The following is a 13,355-nucleotide window of genomic DNA, read 5'->3' as shown; positions in this document are numbered from 1 at the left end:
TCCATCCCAATTATAATTATTTCTTGAAAAAATTGGAAAGTTGAAGACATCAAGTTGAAATAATATTTTTTTGCTGTAACATGACGTATTCAGAATAAGAAAAACTTTTACAGTATTCAATTTTTTGTTGCTCCATCAGTGATGTCTGGCTGATTCGCTGGAGTTGATATTTGATTCCTTTTGAGATTTTGGTTTCTTTTCACTGTAACGAATACTGCATAAAATCTGTCTTATAACTTAATTTAATTAAAAATTTGACAAAATCATTCAAGATTCAGTCAAATTCACTTGTAAGACAAAGTCACCGAAATGCAAAGTCAGTGAAAAGTGGCGTATGCTATACTATACTCAGAATATTCAAGATAATTACGGAATCGCTCTCTTATTACGTTCAGGAGAGGAAATGGAAGAAGTTCTGATTTAAACGATTGAAATTCCAAGAATTCCATTGTTCATTTGATGCATTCATGAATCGTAATCAATGTACGGTCCCTATATACTTAGTACATCGAGTAGGAATCATTCAGAGATTACCTGTCACTTTGGAAGAAGTTAAGGACTACAAATTTGTTACAGAGCTCAAATAATTTCAGTTCATGATGTTGAGTGAGATGGGTTGATTCTAATTATGATATTTTTTTGTGGTTACGACATTTCCGTACGTCCCCTTATGGACCATTCACTTATTATGATCCAATTTTATACCCACCCTCCCCTCTCTACACTTTTCCTTCTCTCATTCGTAACAAAATCCATGGAAAATTATCCATTCTTTGAAGCATAACCAAGTCTTAACCCCCGTCCATCCCCTCCCCTTCACCTCTCAGTATGTTACGTAATTTCCTCACAATCCCCAATCTATTTTTATCTCTATAATAAAATTTCAAGAATTTTTTGTCGGGCAATTACAATTTTTCTTACATTGTAGTTAAGAATTTGTTCTGAGTATGAAGATGAAGATGCAAGATATGAATTTTTTTAATTTAATTACAGTTACGAGAAAAATTACTTTTCAGGAAATGAAAAATGGAAGGAAATGAAAATAAGTTTCACAATCCGGGGCGTAAAATTTCTCGTAATTTCACGCCAGTGTCGTGAAATTTTACACCAATTACTGTAAAATGTATGAATTTTCCAGCCATAATTGATTTCTCATGCACAGTAAGGAAATATGGAAAATGGTTTGAATCTCATTTCAACTGTTGGAGTTTCTAAGTATTGCCACATTGACGGTAAAGCTATAAATAATGTCTAGAAATGTTCAAAGCTGAATAATAGGTTAAATTGGAATTGTTCTTAGTATTTTAAACATACTCGGTAGCTCAATGGTAAGAGCATGCGACTGGGAATCTTTAGGACGTGGGTTCGAGTCCCTTACGAAGCAAGTTCATTGAAAAAGTGTTCTTTTTCAGATTTTACAGTCAAGTTGTACTCAAGTTGTATACCCGAGCGACACAAATGAAGGGCAGACTCTGCCACGCAGCTTTAAATGATCCGCTAAATCAAGCATACTCGGATGTCAAATGTAGGCTGTCATATGGCTGTCTTTTGGCCTCAACATGGAGGTGACTTCCATTTGCCATCCATATGACTCTCTTTTGGCATCTACGAGAGCCATCTGGAGACGGCTTCCATTTGACATTCATATGGCTGTCTGTTGACCTCTACATGTTGATGGCTTCCATTAGCCATCCAGATTGTACCAGTTGGCATCCATATGGCTGTCTTTTGGGATCTACATGAAGACGGTTTACATTTGGCATTCATTTGGCTGCCTTTTGGTCTCCACATGGCGACAGCTTAAATTTGGCATTCAAACATCTCAATTTGGGATCCATATGGCTGCTTCTCGCATCTACATGATGACAGCTTACATTTAGCATTAATAAAAGAGGTTTAGCCGAATCCTTCTTCATTGAGCTGCTCGGATAAACAGCAAAATGAAGTTCCAACACACCAACACACTTCCCCGCCATGTGGTCCTCCTTCCCCTGAAATTTAATTCACGCCAAAACCTCCTTTCTGGTATTTTGATTGAAATTATACAAACTTGCATCCTGATTTTTCTCTTAATTGATGTATAAAACCTACTCAAATAATTCTCTTTATTTAAATTTGGAATTTCTTTTTATACCAAGTTGTTGTATGTCTACAAGGAAACCACATGAAAGAAATGGAAAGAAGAAATTTATTTAAAGCAACAGCAAATGTTGCAAATGTTGCAAATAGAGACCGTCGTGGAATCAGCATTTGAACATATTAAATTATAGGTAACCATAAATGAACATCTACGAAGAAGTCAATTTAGCATTCAAATAAGGCACAGACATTGACTTTACAATCACAAAACCTTCAAAGGAACCATTTGCATACATTTGGGTCATTTTGACTCTTTTCCATCAATTTTTACAGCTTAATTGAGAATTTTGTATACTGCGTAATTATAAGCCTGACTTCCCTTGCATTACTCGTTGATATTGCGTTCTAATAAATATATTTTGAATAAAAGTACGTAGAATCAAGTAGACCACCTAAAGGTTTATTGAAGCAATAAGCTACACATTTTTATGCGTAGTTTGAAATATTTTGGTGATTGTGTTCTGAAGTAGGGATTGACATAGTAAAGTTATGATTGGGAAAAATTGGGATAAAATTCTGTACAAATTGCAGGAATGAGTTATTGGCAGATATTGTAAAAATGTTACCTAATGTTAGAAATTATCAATAGAATTCTTAGAAAACTTATTGGTCAATTTTAATGGAACCTCTCAAAACTTGTTATATAATAAGCGATTAAGAGTTTAGTTGGAAAAATAGTAGCTTCCGTCCCAATATCATGTATTGACATTCCTTAGAAAATTTAATGTAATACAAATGGAACATTTTGGTTTCATGGGATATGTAATGGATGTCTCGAAGTTTGGATGAGCATGCTTGGTTGTGCAGTTGGTAACGATATCAACTTTCCAAGTTGTCCCGAGCAACATATTGGAGCGAATAGCATGTTTTGACGTGAAATTGGGTCTAAATTAGCCGTCACGGTACCGTCCAGGTAACTTCGCGTTTAATCGTTAATATGGCAACGTAGTCGTACCCTAGCGTGTACATTGAGCTTTTGGAGAGTGTTCCTTGCATAGCTCGAAGATTTCATATTTAATATTCAACTCGTCTCTATATGAAGTTCAAGTTGACTACGAGCTTCTTTCGGCACGTTCGGAAAAACTTAACGCTTAGGGGAAGGATGGAGTTTAAAATTTGGTCACGGGGTTCACATTTTACTTAATTCCTTGGCTAAGGTGCACGGGGGTCATTGTCACGTTTAAAGAATGTCTGTAGACTGGTCAATCTTTCAATAACTCCTGCCAATTCGGTATATTGAGAACTCTAGCGAAAGTATACATTTTGGTTCATAATTTTGTAACAAGAGGTTACAGTGAAGGATAGGAAGCTGCTTTTATTGTTACGTAATTTCCTAACGTTTCATTTCAAGGCACACTTTATAATCTAAACATAACTTCTCCAATGGGAAGAACCTTGGAACATCCAGATGTTTATTAAGTAGCAGAATGAATCAACTCTCAAACTCCGCATTAGTTACCTCTCTGTTTGCATACAAAATATCTTAAAAAAATTTAATTTCCTCTCAAATTTTTTACATTTATTAAATAATGTAAGATTTATGAATATGAGAAGCCTCATAAAGACTAAATTTTTCCAAGAAATCATATAAACATTCATTAGATTTCATTGATATAATCCCACAATGAAACGAATCTAAAGATTAAATTGTAGATAAATGTAAGGCATGCTTTAACATTCTAAGAAAAAAAATATATCAAAAAAAATTTAATCAAAAAAAAGAAGAAATTTAGTAGAAAATTGTACTTATTACGCGTGGGTTAAAAATCATCAACATGCGGAACATTATAAGTATATAAGTCAACAACATGTGCTGTTTGGTACATGACTACTCAAATTTAGGAATAATATTATTTAATTTATAAATAAAATGTTCATTAACGTATTATTGTCAATTTTATTAATTATAGCTTTGATGAACTTAATGTAGGACATAACATAAAAAGTATAAATATTCTTTGATGCTGTTGGACTTGAACAAAAAATTAACATGAAGCCATTTTAAAATTTAAACTTTTTATATTAATTAACTCATTTCATTAATATCAATTGGAAAAACGCCTACGTGTGGCATTCATATGGATTCCCTTTGAGGCTTTGTTAAAGCCTTCTTAATTTTGTGTCACTCGGGTAAATTCTAATTATTCATCATTAATTCGGTTTAACACCTACTGTGGTTTAATAATTGACTTTAATTGGATGTGTTGAAAAGGACGCTAGAGTCCTCAATATCCTGAACTGACAGAAGGTTTCGAAGGGTAGAGCTGTCTTTAGACATACCCTAGGCGCTGCAATGTGTGATCCAGCCAAGAAAATAAGCAAGTAAGAAGCTTCAAATGCTCCAAGGCAGAGCCTTTCATCATTTGTGTCGCTCGGGATAATAAAGTATCGCTTTGCATATTGTCACTTGTGCATTGCAAACTTAGAGATAGAAAAATTTTACAAACATTCTTAACAAACTTTCTTAATAATCAAAGAATGTCACTGGAAATTAAATTTTTCAATTCCTGCTTTGAATGAGTAACTGAAGAAGACGAAGCTCTGTATTAAGCGCATTGAATGTCACGACTGCACAGGGGCGTAGCTATGTGAAATGCCATGCATGAAATGCGAAAATTTAGGCGGATTTTGAGACTTTTTTCGTCAAAAATTCTGGTGTATTGAAGAATTTTTTCGTCCATAGGCAGCCATATGGAAGCAACACTGAAATACTGGCTAAATAGAGATCATATGCCTCAGTATGGCTTCTATATGGATGTCTATAGACGTATTGTGTCTATTTAACAGCCACATGTAGGCAACTACATTTGACTGCCATTTGGATGTCACACGAAAGCTCCTTTCATTTGGTGTTCTTAATAAAGCTATGGCAAAGCCTTACAAGCTCCATAGCGAACCCTTCCTCACCTTATGTCACTCGGGCAACATTATTAAGTAAAAATAAACTTTTTATTAAACAATTTCCTTCTTGCTTTGCTGTAAACTTTCCTCGTTATGATACTTTCTGATCGTTTCCATGTTATAAAGTAATAATGTGGACATTATCTTGATAAACTTATCATCAACGTAATGATTTTCACACTTTTATGTTTGTCATGTGATGAGAAGACACATTTTTTGTCTTTAAATCGATATTTCTTAAACTTTTTAAAGACTTGCAGCATTAAATGTCAAGTTTGAAGATTAAACGTTAAGCAATATTTACAGAAGATTAACTTCCTACAAATTTTGAGGCACAGCTGTGAAACTCTCACGATATTCAGCTTAAGAAGCATTAACTTAGGCAACTGGTAACTTGCTGGATGGAAAAAGATCTTGAGGTAGACCAAAGAGCTCATGGGATTGCTGTGTGAGCAACGATGCGAAAGTGCTGGGAATTAGAAACTGGCAGAAGTTAACTAAAGACAGATCCAGCTTTCAACGAATTCTAAATGCGGCAATGGCTCCCCGTGCGCCTTCGAAAAGGAAGTAAGTAACTCAGATTGTAAGTGGTCGTACTTTATCTGTAGTGTTGTCCAAACTGAGTGTCACACAGCCACAACCATCCCGAAATGACATAAATAACATTTAGACTTCGTGTCTCTATTTGGCATCCACATGGATTCCATGCAGAGTCAGCGTCCACATGGAGATTCGCTCATTTTATAAAATGTTTGAAACCACGGAATTTGTCGTCTTTCTCAGGGAATTTGGAAGTAATCATAAACGGCATTTACTCCTTTCCATCAGTTACTACACCACGGAGTACTATCGTAGCCATGAAGATCTTGATAGAAGCATAGGAACATGCAAGATGAAAAGAAATTAGCCGTCATGGTGTCGTCAGAGCAACTTCGCGTCTGTTGATACGGGATCGTAGCAGAACATCAGCGAACGCGCTATACTGCTCGAGATACAGTTAGAATTTGCCATCATGTACAAAACGAAATGTACAGTAAAAGTATAAACATTACAGGTAAAAAGTTAATAATAAAATTTTTTCTCTACAGCATTTAACCTTGAACTTAAAAAGTGATTTATGTACGGAGGATTTATGCAAGCCTTCACTTTCGTGATAATGTCAGCATCATGAATATAAGGAAGCAACGCTAAACGAACATTGTCAGATTTATTAAGGATATTGAAATTCTATAAATTACTCTAAGGAGATGATACAGCAGATCGTAGTGCTTTATCGTCTTCGAGGGTTCCTAAACAGTGTTCTATTCCAGTGGTGGGCAACCTGTGTGCCGCTTGTGGCTTGTGTGGCTTGTGTCTTGTGGATTGTGTGGCTTGTGGCTCGTGTGGCTCGTGTGACTTGTGGCTAGTGTTATGTGGTAAGTGTCTTATGTGGCTTGTGTCTTGTGTGTCTTGTGGCTTGTGTCGTGAAAAATGAACAGTTGCCCACCACTGTTCTATTCCATTAAATTGAGTGTAAGCCAATTGGTAGCTTCAATCAGGGGTAAGAAGCCATAGATGTGACCTGATATCAGGTTATAAACAGGCTATAAATACATAAATGTCAAGTAGGTGTGCGAATTAATCAGCATAAATATTCCTTTTTTTACATTCTTAAAGATTCTTCTAAAAAAAGTTAATTCCCACGTGCTATGCAGCCTAGAAATCTGTTAACAGAAAAAAAATGGTTTGTTGTTTTGGACTTTTTTTTTAAATGTAAAGGAGTGCCTGCACAATCTAGGAAATATGATCAGAAGAAAAATATTATTGCAAAGATGGTTAATGTGGGCATGGCATCTTGTTAAAGATTATGTATATTTTCAAGGGTCAAAAGTGATGACGTGGCAATGAGAAGATTGACAACCAACGATTTGGAGACAGGCAACCCTTTACTGTTTTGTCATAAAGGTCGAAATATCTATGAATAAAATATCTATCAATAATAATTCCTCAAGAAAAAAAAACTGATGAAGGCAAGGAACCCAAAATATATGAATACTTTATATTCGCAGAATGCTAAACATATGTAAATAGTATAGTACATGTGTGTAGCAGTGATGCAGGATCAAGGGATGTATTAAGGAAGGGAGAGGTGTATTGAGGAAGGGGTTGAGTGGAATAGTGTTTTGGGTGTCAAAGTCAAGTCAAACCCCCTTTCATTTTGCTAGGGTTTTCCGTAACAAAGCACAAACTACTTTCCTTATAAACACTAGGAACGTATTAGCGATTGAAGGAAGGAATTGGCTAGGGAATGTGTTGCTTGAGGGTCAAAGTCAAGTCAAATACTCCATTCCTGGCTTTTTCGGAACAAAAATCGGCCAACCACCCACTCCTAAATTTATGCAATCAATACAAACCAAGGGCATATCCAGCAAATGAAGAGGAAGGGATTTGGTGGAGAGAAGGGTAAGTTTAGGGGGCAACGTCAGGTCAACAAGTCTTCAACTTGGTAGGCTATTTCGCAGCAAAAAAACAACCTCCCTCATCTTCTCTTTAATTTTGGCGATCCATACAAACCACTGTTATACTCAGAAAATGAAGGAATGGGTTGGGTGTTGGGGAGGAGCAAGTATTTGGAGGTCAAAATTAAGTCCCCCATTTTTGGGATAAAAAGTCTTCAATTTTTAAGAGTTTCTTGTAAAAAAAAGCTCACTTTCCACACCTCCTCCTAATTTTTTGGATTTATTCAAATCTGGGATATTCCAAAGGATGGGGTTGGTTGGGGGATTTGGGGGTCAGAGTCAAGTCAAACTCCTCCTTTTTGGAGAAAAATTCTTAAATTTGCTACAGCTTTTCTGTACCAATAATCCAGAACCCTTCATCTCCACTCCTAAGTTTATCTAATCCATAAAAACCATCTAACTACAACCCCATGTGCATCACACCATCTGAGCAATTTGTTCAACAACAATTCATAGTTCTCTTATTCAATATTATCGATTATGCCTTTTTTTAACAGCACGTTTGACAATAAATAACTTTTTTTTTATGAATACATTATTTATATCATTTGTGGTATAATCAAGTCGTGTAAGGATGGCATAGAAACCCTCAGATGAATTCAATACACAGTTCAACAGTGGTAGTCATAATGCCTCAAAAAAATAGAAAATTCAAATCAACCCCAAGTATTAATAAAATAGTTTAACACGCCTTGACATTGATTGATTTTTAATACGTTTATCAACAGTGTCATTTTGCCTCAAATATTATAATGCTGCTTACGTGGCGTGGGTGTGCTGTAATCAACGTTAAAAGCTCTATAACAACTCAATTATGAAGTCATTATTTAATTTAAAATTAGTCAAGTCTGATCGAATGACTCATGCAAATTTGAAGACTATCTTTGATTTTAAGAAGAAGCTGACAATCAATTATTTATAGTTTATGAAGCTATTAATAGGATAATGTTCATGATTAATGGATTTTATGACATATTTGAATTCTAGACTGTGATTTATTTGACTTTTATCAAAGTGAAAGAAAGCAGCGAAAAAACGACTATGGTCTAGTTGGTTAGGAAGTCGGGCAATTAACTTAAAGGTCGCGGGTTCGATCCCATGGAAAATCAAGTTTAATTCGGGTGCTTTTTCGCTGTTCTCTACTTTAGACTTTGTGGATGGCAATAGACCGTGAGGAAGACCGAAGAATTCCTGGATTGGATGTGTTGAAAATGCCGCTAGAGTCCTTAATATCCCGAACTGGCATAAGGTTTCGAAGGATAGAGCTGTAAGTAAGTTTTCGCTTTTCTAGTCACATCACTCGGTTTGTGTGATTCGCAACACACAAGTTTTGGCAAGGTACATTGCATTGATGTACCCTGGGTCATGCAGCGTGCAGCAAAACATCCATTTGGATCACGAAAGTAAAAGTCATCAATTATTTAGTTATTGTTTTAACAATCCTCAGTTCAGTACTCAAACTATCAACAAAAACAAAACTGAGTTCCTCTACAAAGTTGGATTTAAAAGTTATTCCTTACAGTCAACCAATCGACCGTACAGAATTCATTATTAAGTTCTTTATTGTAATAAAGTTTGCAATAAAATGCATTAAAACAATTATAACTGGAATTAACCTGCAACCGGAAGTTTTTGGAAATGTCATGAACCGCATGTCACGTGGCTTACCACCAAAGTGTGCCGTGATACAAAAAAGGTTAATGAACTAGTGTTTCCGCTACACTGCACGTTTCAGACTAATGCATTAATTAATCGTTGTATATTAAGCAAAGCTTTAAATTTGCCTTAATCTCAAACATGAAGGAGCTGTAGTCATCTCTTCATTAAAATTTCAACGACTCGAAACCGAATGAATTCAAAGAAAATGAAGTGAAGTTGAGTTCACTGACTCTGACTTGATGCCGAGTTAGGTCTAAATTCTGCTCTAGGACGGCGTGACTCAGACATGGATTTGGTCTAAGGTAGGCATAAGATAGCGTGACTCGAATTTAGACTTCAGAATCAGAAGGCCGGAGTGACTCTGACTTAATTCCGGGTTCAGTCTAAATTCGGCTTATTGACTGAGTCTCACTGTTTTGAGCTGAATTAAGACCGAGCTCGGTATCAAGCCAGGTCACATCGGTCTGATCCCAAATTTCGGATCAATTACTCAACTTATGCTATTCAGGCTCATCAACTGAATAAACTCGGTCACTTGCAATACCAATCCAGGTGGAAACCAAACGAATGAACTGAAAGTTTCAATTAATAGCAAAAAATGACAATTCTTTTATACATATTTTATTATATGTCGACGTGCAAAATGTAATAATGGGAAATGGAGGGCATTTCATGTAAATTGTTAATAAACAGAATTTTTTTTCAGATGACAGCTTCATTTCAGCATATTTTTTATCTGACAAAAGAAAAAGTCTGAATGAGTGCCGAGTAGTATAGGAAGTTTGTGAAGACATCTTTAGGATGACGGATCCAGAGTTGATCCAGAGTTGCTAGGACTTTGGAATTCCGGAAAAGTCCTAAAAGGCGCTTTCATTATGGAGTCGCCTTCCATGGAGTCACCTCCACTAGGGAGGCATCTTCCATAGAGTCCGGATTCCAGTACATTGGCGTCCTGCCAACTCTACATAGTCGTACCAACGACAAAACGCGAAGTTGCCTGAAACTTGATTTTGACCCACTTTACGATGAGAAATGAGATTCTACGAAAGAGTTGGCAGGACTCCAATGTGAAGGCGTATCCAATAGAGTCCGGACTCCACTAGAGGCTCCTCCCAATAAAAAATGGAATCCGGACTCCCAAAGTCTTACCAACTCTGTCCTCCGCATTGTGCCGCTCGGCACGCTCGACAGAAGACCCATTAGTCTTTTTTACACAGATGATTCGTGCTTCATGTTGTCATGCATACATGAAAAAAACTAATTTAATTCAGATTCATTATTATAACATTTAATTCAACATTTTCTACGTCATTCTTCTTTGTATTTATACATTTCATGTTGTATCCATGAGGAAGTAGTTACGGAGATGAATCTTTATTTAATTAAATAAAATTTTGAAGAAATTTCGTCGAAATAATAATTTTAATGCTCATTATTCAAATATTTACTTTTTCAACAAATTGAAAGATTGTTGCTTGTTTGGACAGCATGTGCTAAGCTTTTTTGCAGTCGTCAGCTGTAAACTTTGCGAATCATACGCATTAAATAGCCATTTTTGTGTTCCGGATATTGGATGTACTAAAATTAGACAGATTCTTTTTTGGGTTCTTGTTCATCATGAATTAAGGATGTCAAGGGTTAATAAATGTATAAAGGAATTCTATTCCCTTTACGTCTTAATCTTGTGACTATAAATAACAATGGAATCTTTCAGATTGTTTACAAATTACGTGAAATGTCACTGAGACTTCTTAGCGCATTTTTCTTTGCAAAAGTTATGAAGCTGGCTAGACATAAAAATTTTCGGAGAATGCATTGGAAGGACTTCGGGTATTTTTTTTGCATTTTATAGCTGCTGATCCGGAAAGATGCTTTGAATTTTCGGTTTTTTTTATTGCGCCACGAGCATCATGAATAAGACACGAGGCTATGGCTAAGCTAAAGGTTTTATGTAAATATTAAATGGAAGCTGCTTCCGCGTGACATCCATAAACGTGATGTAGGTTTTATCATTTGTGTCCGTCTGGTTACTTAGGTAAATTTACTTTTCCGTTTTTAGTTACTGAATTACTCAATAAATCGAAATTGCTTCCTTGTTCCACGCGGAAGTCAAGAAACCAAGTTGTGCTATTGAATCTCTTTGACCTGAAGAAGCTCCTTTAAAAGTCTAACTTTCTAAATGATAAAAGAGCTTGTGGACGATTAAAAAATTCTTTGACGGAAGCTGTTGATAGCGAAAGTGTTGCAATTGGCATTAGAAATTGGCAAGATAAAGCCAACGACATAGTAAGCTTCAGGCAACATCTTTGGGAGCTCATAGATTACAGTTTATGAGATTTATGAGATTTATGAGATTTATGATTTATGAGATTTATACGACCAGTATCATTGAAACTGAATTTATGTTGAAATTTCAAAAAAATATCATCCCATTTCCACGCGGAAGTTCAAAAAACTCAGTATTGAGCTTGACTTTGCAAACAGAAGCCAGTGATAGGACCAGTTTCAGGCGACATTTTGAGGAGGCCATGGATCACAATTTATCAGTTTGACCAACAAAGAATGTAAGTCATAGTTCAAATCTCGAAAAACCGTTAAATTAAAATTGATGTTAATTCATAGTTTGCTTTGCGCAATGAGTCTGAATTGAAATCTGACTGGAAATTGCACTGATTTCATTCTTTTGCATGTTCAATGTTCAATTTGCAGAAGCCGCTACTTCTATATCAGTTAATTAAAGCTTTTGTAAAGTTTGTAAAGAGAAAATCTCAACATATTTTTGAAATGTTTGAAATAATAGATCTAAGAAAGCATTGAAATATTGTGAATTGTTTACGATTGAATAGTTGAATTGTTGAAGTTGTGAATTGTGATGAAAGGAATCAAAAAAAACCTTTGATGTAAAATACAGTCCAGTGAAGCTATTCTTCCTACTTTTAGCTACCAAGCTACCATGAATGACCAGGAAAGTTAAAAAAGGAACCAAAATGACGAACAAAATTTTGAATTCATTGGCATAAGACTCATCATTATTAAATCCAAAATTCTATACCTTAAAAAGACTAAATAACATCATTCAGTATCCAAAAATCTACCCAAAAAACGAGAGAAAAGATTAGGATTGCTTCATCAACATAAGCTTATTTTTGAATAAATCTCGTTTTGTACTAAAAGCATTAAGGATCCAAAATCCTTTTATATACTCACCTTAAATTTTTTTTTCAGCTTGGGTGAGTCCGACAAAACTTTTTTTTTCTTCCTTTCTATTGCTAATTTAATAATGTCCAAGAAAAAAATATTTCAAAGTTTACTTAGTATCTCTTTTTTTGGACACACTGTAATTGACGGATCAACATCCAAAAAAAAAGGTTCCTTTAACACACTTTAAGTCTTAACTTCATGACAAGATTTATTCACAGTTTATAATATTATTTAATGCAATTAAATCGAGAGGAAATCCAACAATTTTTTTTTCATTAAATAAACAATTTTTCCCAATTATTTTTATAGTCAATAAATCATCACCATCGTCAGAAACTGAATTTTTTTTGTAAATATTTACATTTCTCGAATGTCTGTATCGACTTTTATACTGCTGCTATTTCACTTCCTATATCATTTCATATTCAGAATGTAAATTTTAAATGCATGTAATCTCGTTGAGTACACATTGCAAACTGTTGATATTATGAGCTTTCGTCCTAAAGATTCGTAAAATTGATCTTCAATTTTTGTGAGAGCTAATTGATGCTTTTTAAGAGAAGAGATGATAAAAATCTCTGTGTTAAATTGCGCATGACAAGTGGATCTTTCTGGATTAAAAAGTTGTGATGTTTTGAAACAAGATCTGGAGTTCATAAAGGAATTCTTTCTATAAATGATCAAATTCGATTGGAACAAATTATTCATGGATGTCATATTGCATTTAACTGGTAATGTCTATGGGTGTTAACATCCAGATCGTCATCTGGATGCCATGAACAACTTGGGATCATTTGTGTTCCCAATAGTCCTATTAGTTCTTCACAGAGATCGAAGTCAACTGGGATTTTAGATGGGTAAGTCGACTCCATACAAAGCCCGAAACAATCTCGACCTCTGTTTATTTCTCTAAAACCCGAACAGCACCAGCTCTTCATGGCAACTGAATGATATCAT

At 35.2% G+C, this 13,355-nt stretch overlaps 1 protein-coding gene across 2 annotated transcripts in view; it reads right to left on the bottom strand.

Moving 5' to 3' along the window:
• The window catches only part of LOC139093719 (uncharacterized), a 113,879-nt gene that overhangs the window by 61,446 nt on the left and 39,078 nt on the right, over nucleotides 1-13,355 (bottom strand). The window contains exon 1 of one of the 2 annotated variants that reach the window (XM_070644534.1): nucleotides 12,405-12,521. The exons of the other annotated variant lie outside the window; for it this stretch is intronic. The gene's annotated coding sequence lies outside the window, so the exon portion shown is untranslated. Of the gene's footprint in view, nucleotides 1-12,404; nucleotides 12,522-13,355 lie in introns of those variants that run through there. 2 annotated transcript variants of the gene reach the window in all.

The sequence above is a fragment of the Chironomus tepperi genome, unplaced genomic scaffold, assembly GCF_022539635.2.
Source record: "Chironomus tepperi strain 1889 unplaced genomic scaffold, CSIRO-AGI_Ctep_v1 contig_337, whole genome shotgun sequence".
Lineage (NCBI taxonomy): Eukaryota > Metazoa > Arthropoda > Insecta > Diptera > Chironomidae > Chironomus > Chironomus tepperi.
Note: the sequence above shows the minus strand (reverse complement) of the source record. Positions and strands in the feature narration are given on the sequence as shown.